We start from the raw sequence: 18343 nt of genomic DNA, 5'->3' as shown, positions 1-18343 counted from the left end.
TGATCTTCGATGCCTACACTCTCAATGCAAATATCCCCTTTTTGTTGGTGATCTCTTATGAAATAGTGGCGGACATCAATGTGCTTTGTTCTTGCATGTTGAACCGGATTGTTGGTCAACTTGATTGTACTCTCATTGTCACATAGCAATGGCACTTTCTTGAACTTGATCGATTCTGAAGTCATTTAAAGTGGCCTTCATCCAAAGTACTTGTACACAACAACTACCGGTGGATATGTATTCGGCTTCGGCGGTTGATAATGCAACACTATTTTACTTTTTTGATGACCATGAAACAAGTGATCTTCCTAATAATTGACATGTGTCTGAGGTGCTCTTCCTTTCAACCTTGTATCCCGCATAATCCGAGTTAGAGTAACCAACTAGCTCAAATTTTGCTCCTTTGGGATACCACAAACCAACATTTGATGTATGCTTCAAGTACCTCAATATTCTTTTTGTAGCCTTCAAATGACCTTCTCTTGGTGAGGCTTGAAATCTTGCACACATGCATACACTAAACATGACATCCGGCCTTGATGCGGTCACATAGAGTAGAATTCCAATCATAGACCGATACAATTTTTGATCCACCATATTTCCACTTGCATCACTATCCAAGTTGCCATTGGTTCCCATTGGTGTGCTAATGGCTTTACTATCAATCATTTTAAACTTCTTGATCATGTCCTTGATGTACTTGCCTTGACTTACAAATGTACCATTCTTCAATTACTTGATTTGAAGACCAAGGAAGTAACTCAACTCTCCAATCATGGATATCTCAAACTCATTAGCCATCATCTTTCCAAACTCGTCACAAAAAAATTGATTAGTTGATCCAAATATGATGTCATTAACATATATTTGCAACAAAAATAGATCTTTACCAATCTTCTTAATGAAAAGAGTGGTATTAACCTTGCCCATTGTGAACCCTTTAGAGAGTAGGAAGTCTCTCAATCTCTCATACCATGCTCTAGGTGTTGCTTCAAGCCATACAAAGCTTTCTTCAACTTGTACACATGGTTGGGCTTCTTGTCATCTTCAAAACTGGGAGGTTGCTCAACATATACTTCTTCATTGATGTAGCCATTGAGAAATGCACTCTTAACATCCATTTGATAGAGCTTGATGTTGTAGGCACAAGCATAGGCTAGCAAGATTCTTATTGCTTCTAATCTAGTAACCGGGGCATATGTTTCTCTAAAGTCAAGATCGTCTACTTGTGTATAGCCTTGGCTACCAATCTTGCTTTGTTCCTTACTACTATCTCATCTTGATCTTGCTTGTTTCTAAAGACCCATTTGGTTCCAATCACATTGTGTCCCTTTGGTCTTTCTACCAACTCCCATACTTGATTTCTTGTGAAGTTATTCAATTCTTCATGCATAGCATTCATCCAATCAAAATCCTTTAATGCTTCATCTATCTTCTTTGGTTCAATGGATGACACAAATGAGAAGTGTTTACAAAATGATATCAATCTATATCTTATTTATACAACTCTTGAAATATCACCAATGATAGTGTCCAATAGATGATCCCTTGCAACATTGGTTGGTTGGAGTATTGGAACTTGATTGCTTGCACTTGCTTGATCATTGGATTAAGATGATGTACTAGCCACTTGATCTTGTTCATTGTCATGAGAGCCACTTGTACTAGCTTGATTTGTATCATCTTGCACATTTGAGTTAGAGAGCATTTGCACTTGATCATCTTCATCATCATTCACTTGCCTAGGCCTCAATTCACTAATATCCATATTCTTCATGGCATTTGAAAGTTGAATGCCTCTAACATCTTCCAAGTTCTCATTCTCTACTTGTGAACCCTTGGTTTCATCAAATTCAACATCATGAACTTCCTCAAGAGTACCACTATCCAAATTCCAAACTCTATATGCTTTGCTTGTAGTGGAGTAACCAAGTAGGAATCCTTCATCACATTTCTTTTCAAACTTGCCCAATCTAGTGCCTTTCTTCAAGATATAGCATTTGCTACCAAAGACCCAAAAATATACAATGTTGGGCTTTCTACCATTCAAGAGCTCATATGGTGTCTTCTCTTTCAATGGGTGACAATAGAGGCGATTGACACAATAGCAAGCCATGTTGATAGCTTTGGCCCAAAAAGATTGACTCATATTGTACTCACTAAGCATAGACCTTGCCATATCAATGAGTATTCTATTCTTCCTCTCAACAAGGCCATTTGATTGTGGAGTGTACTTGGTCAAGAATTGATGTCTAATTCCAAATTCATCACATAACTCATCAATTCTAGTGTTCTTGAACTCACTACTATTGTCACTTCTAACTCTCTTGATGGTTGTTTTAAACTCATTGTGAATGCCCTTGACAAATGATTTGAATATTGCAAACACATCACTTTTATCCACTAGAAAGAATACTCATATGTATCTAGTGTAATCATCCACTATCACAAAGCCATATTTATTACCACCGATGCTAGTGTATTGCGTTGGCCCAAACAAATCCATGTGCAACAACTCAAATGCTTTACTAGTGCTCATCATGCTTTTTTAGGATGGGTGTTTCCAATTTGTTTGTCGGCTTAACAAGAGCTACAAAGTTTATCCTTTTCAAACACAACATCTTTCAAGCCTCTAACCAAGACGTGCTTAACCAATCTATTCAATTATTTCATTCCAATATAACCAAGCCTTCTATGCCATAACCAACCTGTGCTAGACTTAGTGAACAAGTATGTAGATAATTTAGCTTCACTGGCATTGAAATCAACCAAGTATAAATTCTCATATCTAAAGCCTTTAAAGATTAAATTAGAGCCATCTACACTTATGATCTCTACATCATCTACCCAAAATATGCATTTGAATCTAAGATCACATAATTGAGCTACGGATAGCAAATTAAAGTTCAAGCTCTCTACTAGCAACACATTGGATATGCTCATGTCATTGGATATTGCAATCTTACCAAGCCCTTTGACCTTGCCTTTGCCATTGTCATCAAATGTGATACTATCATAACCATTATTGCCATTGGTGTTGATTGAGTTGAATATTCTTGTATCACCGGTCATGTATTGAGTACACCCACTATCAAGAACCCAATGCCTTCCTCTGGCTTTGTAATTAACCTACAAAAGAAAATCAATTCCTTTTAGGTACCCAAACTTGCTTGGGTCCTTGAATGTTAGTCACTAAGATCTTTGGTACCCAAATGGCTTTCTTCTTTGAGCCCATCCATGGTTTACCAATAAACTTAGCCTTCACACTATTTGTACCCTTAGTAAGCATATAGCATGAATCAAGCTTAAGGGAGGATACATTAGTATTTTTGCTCTTGTTTTTGCACTCTTGCTCTTTATGGCCAACTTGCTTGCAACTAGTGCAAAACCGACCATTGTTCTTCATAAAACTAGTCTTGTAAGGAGCAAAGGCCGCCTTGCCTTTCTTGGGGGTATAGTCCAATCCATCTTTGTAGAGAGAAGCTCTTTGGCTACCCAAGCACATAAGCAAGCGATCCTCACCTCCATAGGCCTTAGCCAAAGTGTGAGTGAGCTTGTTGACCTCCTTCTTGAGATTCTCATTCTCAACCATTAATGAGGCATCATAAGTGAAACCATCACTACTAGATAAGGTAGAAGTGGAAGTGCTACAAGAAGGGTTAGTAGGAGCAACAATGATAGGCATGGATAGCGATTCATCAATTATATCATAAGTTAAACCTACATTGTAAGTTTCAACATGCTTCTTTTTATTTTGCTCATCAAGCAAAAAGGAATAAGCCTTTTCAAGCTTTTTGTGAGCTTTGCCAAGCTTCTTATTGGCTTCCTCTAGCCTCTCATGAGATGCATTAAGCTCATCAAAGGCTTGCTTAAGGTCTTTTAGTTCCTTACGTAAGCTTTTGCATCCCTTTCTCTTGATAGTCAAAGTGTTCTCTAGCATCCTCTAGCATGTCAAATAATTCATCTTTAGTGGATTCATCATTATCACTATCACTATCATTTTCATTTTCATGTTCATTTTATCATCATGTTCTTCATCACTTTCATCATCACAAGATTGTACCTTAGTGGCCTTAGCCATGAAGCATGATGAAGATTCGAAGAGAGAATGCTTCCCATTGATAACAATGCTTGCAAGAACCTTCTTTTTGATGGTCCTGTTATCATCACTATCATCATCATCATCACTTGAGGAAGCATCACTATCCCAAGTGACTATATATAAACCACCCTTTTTCTTGAATGCCATCTTGTCCTTCTTCTCTTTCTTTTCCTTCTTGTCCTTCTTCTTGTTCTTCTTGTTGTCATCATCATTGTCGCTATTGTATGGGGATTGAGCAATAAGATGATCTTTGCTTCCACATTTGAAGCACCTTCTTGACTCTTCTTTGTTCTTGGATGAAGACTCCTTTCTTCTAGCATGGTAGCCTTTCTTCACCATGAACTTGCCAAATCTCTTCACAAAGAGGGCCATCTTCTCATCATCATCATCATCCCAAGATTCATCTTCTTCACTTGATGTTTCTTGCTTAGCTTTACCCTTGGATGATGTGGCCTTGAATGCCACACTCTTCTTCTTCTCATCCTTCTTCTCATCTTTATTTTCCTTCTTTTCTTCCTTCTCATCTTCATCTCTATATGTATCATCGGTCATGATGTCTCCCAACACTTGGTTTAGGTGTCATGGTGTCCAAACCACTCCTTACTAGAATAGTGACCAATGTGTCAAATCTTGAAGGTAAGCATCTCAAGAACTTGTGGGAGAAGTCCTTGTCCTTCACCTCTTCTCCAAGTGCTTTGAGATCATTGATAAGCACTAGAAGCCTATGAAAAATCTCCAGCATACTCTCATCCTCCTTCATCTTGAAGCTTACAAACTTCTCTTTGAGGATATATGCCTTAGCACCCTTTATGGCTTGAGTGCCCTCAAATGATTCTTCCTAACTTCTTCCAAGCTTCATGTGCCATCTTAATATTCTTAATTTGCTCAAATGTTCTTTTCATCAATTGCATCATGAATAGCACTTAGAGCAATATCATTATTTTGGAGAAGCACTTCTTCGGCCGCGGTGGAATTCTCCGGATCTTCAATCTCAATTTTGGTTTCTACCACCTTCCACACCTTTCTATTGATTGACTTGATGTGTGCGATCATCTTTGACTTCCAATAAGGATAATTTGTGCCATCAAATTAGGGTGGCTTCTTGGTGTTGTTGATTTGAGCCATTTTTACACTGAAGGTTGTTAAGCCTCAAATCATAGTGACCTCGGCTCTGATACCAATTGAAAGGTCCTAATGGCTAGAGGGGGTGAATAGCCTAATAAAATTTCTACAACAACACTTAACAAAATGGTTAGACAATTATGAGGCGAAGCAAGTGTTGTATTAGCCTACTCAAAATATAAGCCACCTACCACAATTCTAATTTAGATAATATCTATTCACACAATAGCTATGACACTACTCTATGTTAGTGTGCTCTCAAAGGCTAACTAAAGAGCCACACCAACCAAGCAAGCAAGCTCTCACAACTAGCTACACTAAAGATCTTGATAACTAGTTTGCGGTAATGTAAAGAGAGTGATTAAGAAGGTTATACCGCTGTGTAGATGAAGGAACCAATCAATCACAAGGATGAATAACAATGAAGACCAATCACCTCGGAATCAATGATTAACACAATGATTTTTACCGAGGTTCACTTGCTTGCCGGCAAGCTAGTCCTCGTTGTGACGATTCACTCACTTGGAGGTTCATGCGCTAATTGGCTTCACACGCCAAACCCTCAATAGGGTGCTGCACAACCAACACAAGATGAGGATCACATAAGCCACTGAGCAATCCACTAGAGTACCTTTTGGCTCTCTATCGGGAAAAGGTCAAGAACCCCTCACAATCCCCACGATCGGAGCTAGGGACAATTACCAACCTCCGCTCGATGATCCTCGCTGCTCCAAGCCATCTAGGTGGCTGGCAACCACCAAGAGTAACAAGCGAAATCCGTAGCGAAAACACGAACACCAAGTGCCTCTAGATGCAATCACTCAAGCAATGCACTTAGATTCACTCCCAATCTCACAAAGATGATGAATCAATGATGGAGATGAGTGGGAGGGCTTTGGCCAAGCTCACAAGGTTGCTATATCAATGAAAATGGCCAAAGGTGTGAGCTTCAATCGGCCATGGGGCTTAAATAGAAGCCCCCATGAAATAGAGTTGTACCCCTTCACTGGGCACAACACGGGCTGACCGGACACTCTGGTCATGTTGACCGGACGCTGGACCTCAGCGTCTGGTCACCCGACGACAGCCACATGTCCCAAACTCAATGATCACTTGAGTTGACCGGACGCTATGCTATAACTGATCGAACGCTGAGCCACCAGCATCCGGTCATTTCCAGTAAGGTTCTAGAAACACATTTTGCCCACCGGACGCGTCCGGTCAAGCACGGCCGGACCCTTCCATCGTCCGATCAGAGACCCTAGCCTCTATGCGCTGCCCAACAATAGGACCGGACACACCTCGCCAACATCCGATCGCTGAGCGACCCAGCGTCCGGTCGTTTGACCGACGCCAACATCTTCGCTGTAACAATTGATCGGACACGCCGGTCTGCCTAAGACCAGCGTTCGGTCACCTTGTGACCAGCGAGACTAACTCCTTTTCACTTCTAACTTCTTCACCCTTGCTCAGATGTGCCAACCACCAAGTGTATCACCTTATGCACATGTGTTAGCATATTTTCACAAACATTTTCAAGGGTGTTAGCATTCCACTAGATCCTAAATGCATATGCAATGAGTTAGAGCATCTAGTGGCACTTTGATAACCGCATTCCGATACGAGTTTCACCCCTCTTAATAGTACGGACTATCAAACCTAAATGTGATTACACTCTCTAAGTGTCTTGATCACCAAAACAAAATAGCTCCTATGGTTTATACCTTAGCCTTGAGCTTTTTGTTTTTCTCTTTCTTCTTTCCAAGTCTAAGCACTTGATCATCACCATGGTATCATCATCATCATGCTATGATCTTCATTTGCTTCATCACGTAGAATGTGCTACCTATCTCATGATCACTTGATAAACTAGGTTAGCACTTAGGGTTTCATCAATTCACCAAAACCAAACTAGAGCTTTCACCTACTGTGAGGTCGAGATAGCGGACTAGAGGGGGGTGAATAGTCCTTTCTAAAATTTATCAGCGTTGGCTAACCGAAACAAGTGCGGAATTAAAACTATCGGTCTAGCCAAGACTACACCCTCTTTATTTATGTTCTCTAGCACCTTCCAAAGATACTAATTAAGCAACAAAGGTGCCGGGCTAGCTAGAGCTCACCTAACTAATTCTAGGAGCAAGGTCATACAAACCTATGCCACTAGTACTTCAAGCAATGAGGGAGCTCCTACACAAGCTAGTAAGCAAAAGCACAAAGCCACCTAAGCTCACTAGCAATGCTCAATAACAAGGCAACCAATGCCAAATTAGAGAGCGCAATTACTTAGCTACACAAACTAAGTAATATGACTAACAAGGTTACACAAACTAAATTAGCCACGCAAGGGAGCTACTTCTATGCTACACAAGCAAGAAGGTAACTAGTAAGCTACACAAGCTAACTAATTACAAGAGCAACTACACAAGCACAATGTATATGAAATATAAATACATGCTTGTGAAAGGGGATTGCAAACCAACGGGAAGAACAAGGTTGATATGGTGATTTTTCTCCCGAGGTTCACGTGCTTGCCAACACGCTAGTCCCCGTTGTGTCGACCGCTCACTTGGTGGTTTGGCGGCTAATTGGCATCACCCGCCAAGCCCACACGTCGGGCGCCACAAGAACCTACCCTAAAAGTGAGGGTAGCTCAATGACACGCTCAACTAGAGTTGCTCTTCGCGGCTCCCACGGGGCGAGCACAATGCCCCTCACAAAGTTCTTCTCTGGAGCACCACACAAGCATCTTGCGGGCTTCGACAGAGACCACCACCAAGCCATCTAGGAGGTGGCAACCTCCAAGAATAACAATCACCACTGGCTTGCAACTCGATCACCTAGTGTCACTCGATGCAACCTCACGATGCAATCGCACTAAAATCGCTCTCTCATACAATCGGATGATCACTATCAAGCATATGTGAGATGGAGGGCTCCCAAGCACTACTACACGAGCCACCAAGGCTCTAATGTGCTCAGCTACCGGCCCAAGGCCAAGGCCCCTTCTATTTATAGCTCCATGGGCTAAAATAGCCGTTACCCCTTCACTGGGCGTTTTTCGGGTTAATCGGACGCGCCGGTCATATCGATCGGACGTAGGACCTCAGCATCCGGTCAACAGATGCTCGCCACATGTCGCCTCCATTCAACCTCAGTCACTTGATCTTAATGGTCAAGTGATGACCAGACGCAGCTACTCAAACTGACCGGACGCAGCAACCCCAACGTTTAGTCATTTCCAGTAAGGTACCAGTTGCGACCGGACACGTCTGGTCAGTCACGATTGGACGTAGCATCAGCGTTTGGTCCTTCTCCAACTTCTCTGTGTTGCCTATGTCACTGTACATCAGCCTGACCGGACGCACCCTACCAGCATTCGGTCACTTTCAGCGCTAGCGTCTGGTCGAAGACCGATGCCTGTGCGCTCTTTGCTGCCACTGACCGGATGTAGGACCCCAGCATCCGGTCACCACATGACCAGTGTCCGGTCCACTCTATGAGACCTTGTCTTTTCTATATAGGGTGCCGGTGGCACCGTCAGACTGTCCGCACTCCGGTGAAGTTTGAACCCTTGCCTCCGTTCCTTCGCCGACTTGATCCACATCAACTCCAACTTCATCTCCTTTGAAAATGTGCCAACACCACCAAGTGTACACCACCATGTGTATGTGTGTTAGCATTTTCACAAACCTTTTCCATAGGATTAGCCACTCAACTTGCCATGCTACTCAATCCTAGCAATGATGCAAAGTTAGATCACTCGAGTGGCACTTAGATGGCCGATATGCAAACAAGTTTGCCCCTCTTGATAGTACGGCCATCTATCCTAAATCTGGTCATCAACTTCTCTACACACCTATGACCAGGTGAAATAAAATGCCCTAGGTTATACCTTTGCCTTGCGCATTCCATTCCATCTCCTCCAATGTCGATGCAACACATGCACCAACACAATCAACAATGATATGATCCACTTCATATCATCACATGATCATATTGGTTCATCGATCTTGACTTCATTTGCTTTTCACTGTTGCCTTCGTCCATCAGCGCCAAGTCTTGCTTAAGCTTCACCGCCACGTGGTCCATCACTCCAAAGCCTCCAACTTACCCTTCACGCTTGCAACCGGTCCATCAAGCAAAGTCTTGTCTTAATCTTCTCCACCTTGGTCACATGACTCAATGTCATGTCTCATTTGCAATGAGCTCCTTTATCATCACATGTGTGAGCTTTGCAACATCTCTAAGCTATTTTCACCTTCATGGCATATGTTGCTCACACACATATACCTATGGACTAATCACCTGTGTATCTCATATAAACACAATTAGTCCACCTAGGCTGTCACTCAATTACCAAAACCACACAAGGACCTTTCACCTACCGAGGTGACCACCATCAGCAGATTTCTCTCGGTCCTCCAGCGCTTCGACGGTATATACCACCTACGCTCTTCCCCTCCTCCTTCTTCAGTGTCGATTTTGTTGATTTGTCTGTGGATTTTGCTTGCAATGCTAAGAAATTAGGGTTCTTGGTTTGACATGCTAAGATCTGTGCGATGCTAACCTGATTTGCCTGTTCCTAGCTCAGATCTGTATATGATACTTTGTATTGGGTGTATACCTCATGTTTTGTGTAGATCTTGTACATGTTGATGCCTATTTTGTTGTACACACTGAGCAAAGTGCCTAGAGGTCAGTGATGTTGATTGTGTAATAGTATACGCTAGAGAAGCACCCTTTGGTGTGGCAGCCGTGTCTTTCATAGTTCATTTTGTCTGATTTGTTTGCTTGCTAAGCAGTACACACCCATATTGCATGCTCCCTTTCTAATGTTGCCCTCCATCCTATTGGTAGACATAGCCTTTGAAGCTAGGCACAGGGTTGTCGTTGCTGTGGTTGTTGCAGTGGCTGCTTGGTTTTTCATGTGGTTTAGGAGGAGAGTTGAAGATTCACGCTCAGTCACCTATGGTCCCATGGCTGAGAGGGACAAATAGAGGATGAACAGCCTTAGATACATTTATGAATATGATGATGTGCACTGTGTCAACCTTCTTAGAATGAAGAGGGCCCCTTTTTCAACTTTGTGACCTTTTCCGTAGTAGAGAGCTTGTCACTGACAGCATACATGCATCTGTTGAAGAAAAAGTAGCCATGTTCTTGCATGTTGTTGGTCACAATGAGAGGTTTAGGGTGGTTGACCTCACCTTCAGGAGGTCCATAGAGACAATTAGTAGATTCTTCTAGAATGTGTTATATGCGGTAGGAGAGCTGAGGAATAAATTAATTGTCCCTCCTGCTACCAATGTCCTATCCTAGGATCCTTGGGAGCAGAAGGTGGTACCCCTATTTCAAGGTTGGTATCCATAACTTGTCATACACTAGGTCTCATTCATTATCAGTTTAGTGTCAATGTTCACTTGCACTTATGTTTTGTTGATTTAGGACTGTATAGGAGTAATTGATGGTACTCATGTCTTAGCTAGAGTGCATGTGAAGATGCAAGCTGCCTTTAGAGGCAGGAAGCACACCATCACACAAAATATGTTGGCAATCGTGGACTTTGACCTTAGATTCACCTATGTGCTTGTTGGCTGGGAGGGATCTGCACATGATGCTCTTATCTTATCTGATGCTCTTGAAAGAGCTGAAGGCCTTAGAGTGCCACCAGGTATCATCCAAACCACAAAAAACCATTGACACTTTGCTTAATCCTAAATAAAACTACTAAAACATATCCCTATCTGCTAATTTCTAGGCAAATTCTATCTTGCCGATGCTGGCTATGCAGTGAGGCCTGGTTTGTTGCCACCATTTTGTGCCACAAGGTACCATTTAAGGGACTTTGGTTCAAACCGACCTCAAAATCAAAGAGAGCTTTTTAATCTAAGGCATTCGTCTCTTAGAGTAACAGTTGAGAGGGCTTTTGGGACTCTAAAGAATAGATTCATGATATTAGACAACAAGCCTTTCCATCTATACAAGATCCAAGTGAAGCTTGTTCTTGCCTATTGTATTCTTCACAATTGGACCCTCAGGCATGGGCAGGACAAGCATGTGCCTGTTAAATTCACATGGACTCCTAACATCAATGACAATGCCTCACAACCAGATCATGTCCTAGACAATGGTACCTAGGCATAAAAGAGGGAGGCATAGGCTGCACAGATGTGGCAAAACAGGGGGAATTCTAGGGTGTAGTGGCATGGTGTGTGTACTGTTTAGATGAAACTTGTATTTTAATTGAGACCTATGGCACTTCAGCAATGATGTACTACCTATTCTTTTTCTGCCTATTTGATCTATTGAACTTGTATTTCATATCATGCAATTTGTTTTCCTTACATACTGGTTTGTTCAATGTTATGCTAGTTGTGGATAGGAAATGAACAATATGCTTGACCAGGTTGTTAACATTGGTGGTGAGGATAGTGTTGTGGAACAGGGTAGGGTAGTTACTGCTGATGATGGCAATCTAGTAGCCCCTCGGCCCAATGGCCCTATGCACTGGACTCCTGTCCAGCCTAGGTTCATGATAAGGAGGTTCCATGATTTGGTGGGGCAGGGGGTCAAAACTGACAAAGGGTTCAAGAAGGTACATGTTAGGTAGGTTGCACTCATGGTCTCTGAGTTTGCTAGGGTCAATGTGAGCACCTAGCAGATTTACAATCACCTGAGAAAGTAGAGGCAAAGGTGGGTTAAGATTGTTAGGCTCAAGGATTTGAGTGGTGCTTTGTGGGATGAGGACCACCATATGATAGTACTTGATGACGAACACCTGCTTGGCCACACCAAAGTTAGAAACTGTTTGGATAACACCTCAGCTATCCCTTTTCTTTTGCTCCCCTATGTCTAATAGTTATATCTGTTTCACTAACTAGGACCATCCTGTTGATATTAAGTTCTTGAACACACTAATAGAGAACTATGTTCAGATGGAGGCCATCTTTGGTGGTAACCAGGCCATAAGCAGGTATGCAATGGGCTCAAATGAGCCTCTGGGTACTCCAAGTGGCATTGGCCAAGGTGATATTGATGCCGTTGAGGACATCACTGACTTAGGTGGTACAAATGCTGATTCTAGAAAGGAAACTCCTTCTAGTATGGAAGGCTCTAAGGGTTCTGATGCCAAGGGCCAAGAGGAAAGAGGTGGCAAGAGAAGGAAGGTTGCCTAAGAGGAAATAGACCTCATCAATGGAATGATCAAGGCTGTGGAGTCTGTAGGAGACGCTCTCAAGACTCCACAGCACAATGAGGTGCATCAGGACCTTTTATGATTGTGTTATGGACTGCCCTGGGTACTCACAGGAGGCACTCATGTTTGGCCTGGTTTACTTGCTGAAGAACAAGGCTAAGGGACTTTGCTTTGTTCAGATGACAACAGCTCATAGGATCCTGTGGCTTAGGACCTACCTAAGCACAATCTACTTTGCTTAGGTGCATATGAGTTGGCCTCTCCACTTTTGCATATAGCCATGCTAACTGTCTTATGCTGTAGGAAGTATTTTGATGTGTAGCACTGACCTCATCTGATGCTACAAAGAACCATTTGCCACCCGACCAAGGCTACACCTAGTTTTGTATAGCATAGGAGCCATGGTGATGGATGTGAGGCTGTGTTGATCTGTGTGGTGTAGACATTAACAACGGGTGATGGATTGTCACTTAGTTGATCTGAGCCCTAAAATACCTTGGATTGTCACTTAGTTGATCTGAGCCCTAAAATACCTTGGATTATCACTTAGTTGATCTGAGACATTTCAGATGTTGTTATTGTTCTTGTTATTCTTATTGTTGGAGTTCCTATTTGGTCGATGATGCAAACTATAGCAATCTAAGGTGGCTGTGGGTATTCTTCATGTTGCTGCTTTATTGTCTTCTTGTGTTTTCTCATGTCTGTCATCAAACCGTGGGATACATCTATTCCCTAGCAACTATTGTAGGCATGCCTATCAGATGGTTGGAATGGACGTGTCCCATGCTTCCATGACAACCATGAACTTGCCTCAACAATTTGTGTTCTTATTTGTCATCTGGGATGATTTCAGTTAGCTTGCAAGATGATCATAAGTTAGTTTGCAGTTAGCTGAGGCCTGCATTTTTTTGTGCCTATGATGTCCACCATTTTTTTACTGAGGCTGATACAATTGAGAGATCCTTTTCATGCCTATGAATATAACAGTGCCAGTTTGAGTAATGGATTATGCACACTGATGACCTTGGACTTGTGAGGTACTGGAGCATTGTTTCTTCTATCTTCTACTTATGCTTCTCATGGCTGTCATCAAACCATGTGAGACATCCATGCCCAAGCATCAGCTAGGCGGTTGTGATGATCTGATGGCTGGGTTGGATGTCTCTCATGGTTTCATGCCTGCCATGATTTTGATTTTCTACTATCTGTTTGAGGTTTGTTGCTGTCTATGTTTCTTAAGCTCCAAGTTCAAGGTCAAATGAAAAGGCAATTAAATCTGAGGCAAATCGATTGAACTAATCCTTATCTTATCAACATTTATACTTGCTTTTATGTGTTTTTAAGGGACACATGGCTTGGTATGTTGTGTACCGTGGCAAGGCTCCTGGGGTATATGCAACCTGGGCTAGATGCAATGTCTAGGTAACTGGTTTTAAAACAACAGCTACAAGAGCTTCCCTACCAAAGAAGAGGCAGGAGCATCATACTTGGAGTTTATGTGTTGTGAAGATGACAAAGTTTTTGTTAAGCCTCCACCAAAGGTGGTCAGGAACACACTAGTGTTATTTGTTGTGGTTGTGGTGCAGTCCTTTTTCTTGTTAGTGCTCCTGTGGTTCGTTCTTACTCGTTGCTACAACTGCCTGTGATGCTCAAAATGTGTCAGTGCAAACTTGTAATGACAATGACCTTATGAGGTACTGTGACCCTAATGGTGTTAACTATTATATGCCAGGACTGTTGTATGGTTCCAATTTGTCATTAGATGCTCCAAAGTCATTGTCGACGAAAAGACACAATGAACTGAGGCAAACAAATCCTCTGTCTTGCTTGTTTTCCTGAGAAGTGTGGTAACCTCATCAAAATCATACCTTGGTGTCCTGACATGTTGCCGTGCGGCAACCAAACAGAGTTAGGGGCACAACTTCATACTACTTAACGCTCCATGCTGACAACCAAACGAGAAGGAAGTCATCCAGGACGTAAGCCTCAAGTGCAACCAAACACAGGAGGGTGAACGGTGTCAGCTGGGCTATCCTGAGCCTATATGGGGCCTTCATCTCGAATGACCGAGCTCAGAGCAACCAATCACGCTCTAAATGGGCCGTATGATAAGCCACCCAAGGCCCGCATTCGGTCCAGTTTAACTACAGTAGCCTCGCCAGCCCAAATAAGATTGGCTTCTCGGTAGTGGACCGGGCACCCATCGCTATATCGCCGTCGTGATTTCGTTACAGGTGTAGCCGGAGCAGGCTGCATGGTCGTCTCTGCAGCGACAGGTGTCACCAGCCGGCCGTCACGGGCACCCCCTTCTCTCTGAACACCGCCCGCTCGTTCTCATGACAAATTCGTTTCAGGCGAGTAATCCAAGCGAGTCCTGTTATCGGGGTGTTTGGATACTTCGACTTCTATAGCATCCCGCTTCATCACGATCACAACGACTTCTGTAGTATTATGAGAAGATAGATACTACAGGCTCAACCCAAATAGCTGCTTGTTCTGTTGGTGAATCATTTTTTAGAGTTCTCTGATGGTGAATCATCTGTCTCCTTTTCCAAATTTTTACATGTTTCGTGATCATACTTGCATTGGCATGATTTGGTTTCTCATATGATGTGCAGTGTTTCATTGTTCTTCAATCTCTATCTATGCCGAACACTGCAATCCTGACCTGATACGATGGAATCATTTGACGGATCAATCTGACTCTATGCAGAAGCTCGCCGCCCAGAACACCGCACCGGCAGCCGGTACCGCTCCAATGGGCGAATGCAGCACGGAGTACAGGGGCCTCCCCGACGCCAATGGCGAGGACGCGGGGTCGGTGCCGGTGCCGGCGGCGCTCCGCAAGGTCTCCATCGTCCCGCTCGTTTTCCTCATCTTCTACGAGGTCTCCGGAGGGCCGTTCGGCATCGAGGACAGCGTGGGCGCGGCGGGGCCGCTCCTCGCCATCATCGGCTTCCTGGCCCTCCCCGTCATCTGGAGCATCCCGGAGGCGCTGATCACGGCGGAGCTTGGCACCATGTTCCCGGAGAACGGCGGGTACGTCGTGTGGGTCGCCTCGGCGCTCGGCCCCTACTGGGGATTCCAGCAGGGGTGGGTGAAGTGGCTGAGCGGCGTCATCGACAATGCCCTGTATCCCGTCCTCTTCCTGGACTACCTCAAGTCCGCCGTGCCGGCGCTGGGCGGCGGCCGGCCGAGGGCGTTCGCGGTGCTCGGACTCACGGCGTTGCTGACGCTGCTCAACTACAGGGGGCTCACCGTCGTCGGGTGGGTCTCCATATGCCTCGGGGTGTTCTCCATCCTGCCTTTCTTCGTCATGGGGCTCATCTCGCTGCCCAGGCTCCGGCCGGCCAGGTGGCTGGTGGTCGACCTCCACAACGTCGACTGGAACCTGTACCTCAACACGCTGTTCTGGAACCTCAACTACTGGGACTCCCATCAGCACGCAGTCCGGCGAGGTGGACAACCCGGGCAAGACGCTGCCCAAGGCGCTCTTCTACGCGGTCATCTTCGTGGTAGTGGGCTACCTGTACCCTCTCCTCGCCGGGACCGGCGCGGTGCCGCTGGACAGGGGCCAGTGGAGGGACGGCTACTTCTCGGACCTCGCCAAGCTCCTCGGCGGCGCGTGGCTCATGTGGTGGGTGCAGGCGGCGGCGGCGCTGTCCAACATGGGCATGTTCGTGGCGGAGATGAGCAGCGACTCGTACCAGCTGCTGGGCATGGCGGAGCGGGGCATGCTGCCGGCCTTCTTCGCGCGGCGGTCGCGGCACGGGACGCCGCTGGTGGGCATCCTCTTCTCGGCGTCGGGCGTCCTGCTGCTCTCCTCGCTGAGCTTCCAGGAGATCGTGGCCGCCGAGAACTTCCTCTACTGCTTCGGCATGCTGCTCGAGTTCATCGCCTTCGTGCTCCTGCGCGTGCGCCGGCCCGACGCGCCGCGGCCGTACCGCGTCCCGCTCGGGACCGCCGGGTGCGTCGCGATGCTGGTGCCGCCCACGGCGCTGATCGTCGTCGTGCTGGCGCTGTCGACGCTCAAGGTGGCGCTGGTCAGCCTCGGCGCCGTGGGCATCGGGCTCGTGCTGCAGCCGGCCCTGAGGTTCGTTGTCTTGCTTTGTTCCTTACTACTATCTCATCTTGATCTTGCTTGTTTCTAAAGACCCATTTGGTTCCAATCACATTGTGTCCCTTTGGTCTTTCTACCAACTCTCATACTTGATTTCTTGTGAAGTTATTCAATTCTTCATGCATAGCATTCATCCAATCAAATCCTTTAATGCTTCATCTATCTTTTTTGGTTCAATAGATGACATAAATGAGAAGTGTTTATAAAATGATATCAATCTTGATCTTATTTATACACTCTTGAAATATCACCAATGATAGTGTCCAATGATGATCCCTTGCAACATTGGTTGGTTGGAGTATTGGAACTTGATTGCTTGCATTGCTTGATCATTGGATTGAGATGATGTACTAGCCACTTGATCTTGTTCATTGTCATGAGAGCCACTTGTACTAGCTTGATTTGTATCATCTTGCACATTTGAGTTAGAGAGCATTTGCACTTGATCATCTTCATCATCATTCACTTGCCTAGGCCTCAATTCACTAATATCCATATTCTTCATGGCATTTGAAAGTTGAATGCCTCTAACATCTTCCAAGTTCTCATTCTCTACTTGTGAACCCTTGGTTTCATCAAATTCAACATCATGAACTTCCTCAAGAGTACCACTATCCAAATTCCAAACTCTATATGCTTTGCTTGTAGTGGAGTAACCAAGTAGGAATCCTTCATCACATTTCTTTCAAACTTGCCCAATCTAGTGCCTTTCTTCAAGATAAGCATTTGCTACCAAAGACCCAAAAATATGCAATGTTGGGCTTTCTACCATCACGAGCTCATATGGTGTCTTCTCTTTCAATGGGTGACAATAGAGGCGATTGCTACAATAGCAAGCTTGTGTTGATAGCTTCGGCCCAAAAAAGATTGACCTCATATTGTACTCACTAAGCATAGACCTTGCCATATCAATGAGTGTTCTATTCTTCTCTCAACAGGCCATTGATTGTGGAGTGTACTTGGCTAAGAATTGATGTCTAATTCTAAATTCATCACATAACTCATCAATTCTAGTGTTCTCGAACTCACTACCATTGTCACTTCTAACTCTCTTGATGGTTGTTTCAAACTCATTGTGAATGCCCTTGACAAATGATTTAAATATTGCAAACATATCACTTTTATCCACTAGAAAGAATACTCATGTGTATCTAGTGTAATCATCCACTATCACAAAGCCATATTTATTACCACCGATGCTAGTGTATTGCGTTGGCCCAAAACAAATCCATGTGCAACAACTCAAATGTTTTACTAGTACTCATCATGCTTTTTTAGGATGGGTGTTTCCAACTTGTTTGCCGGCTTAACAAGAGCTACAAAGCTTATCCTTTTCAAACACAACATCTTTCAAGCCTCTAACCAAGACGTGCTTAACCAATCTATTCAATTATTTTATTCCAATATGACCAAGCCTTCTATGCCATAACCAACCTATGCTAGACTTAGTGAACAAGCATGTAGATAATTTAGCTTCACTAGCATTGAAATCAACCAAGTATAAATTCTCATATCTAAAGCCTTTGAAGATCAAATTAGAGCCATCTACACTTATGATCTCTACATCATCTACCCAAAATATGCATTTGAATCCAAGATCATATAATTGAGCCACGGATAGCAGATTAAAGTTCAAGCTCTCTACTAGCAACATATTGGATATGCTCATGTCATTGGATATTGCAATCTTACCAAGCCCTTTGACCTTGCCTTTGCCATTGTCACCAAATGTGATACTATCATAACCATCATTACCATTGATGTTGATTGAGTTGAATATTCTTGCATCATCGGTCATGTGTTG

The 18343-nt window shown here is 44.0% G+C and overlaps 1 pseudogene; it reads left to right on the top strand.

Annotated features, from left to right (window-relative positions):
- The window catches only part of LOC136466044 (polyamine transporter PUT1-like), a 35915-nt pseudogene extending 19345 nt beyond the window's left edge, over window positions 1-16570 (top strand).
- The last annotated feature ends 1773 nt before the right edge of the window (window positions 16571-18343 follow it).

The sequence above is a fragment of the Miscanthus floridulus genome, chromosome 7 (assembly GCF_019320115.1).
Source record: "Miscanthus floridulus cultivar M001 chromosome 7, ASM1932011v1, whole genome shotgun sequence".
Taxonomy (NCBI): domain Eukaryota; kingdom Viridiplantae; phylum Streptophyta; class Magnoliopsida; order Poales; family Poaceae; genus Miscanthus; species Miscanthus floridulus.
Note: the sequence above shows the minus strand (reverse complement) of the source record. Positions and strands in the feature narration are given on the sequence as shown.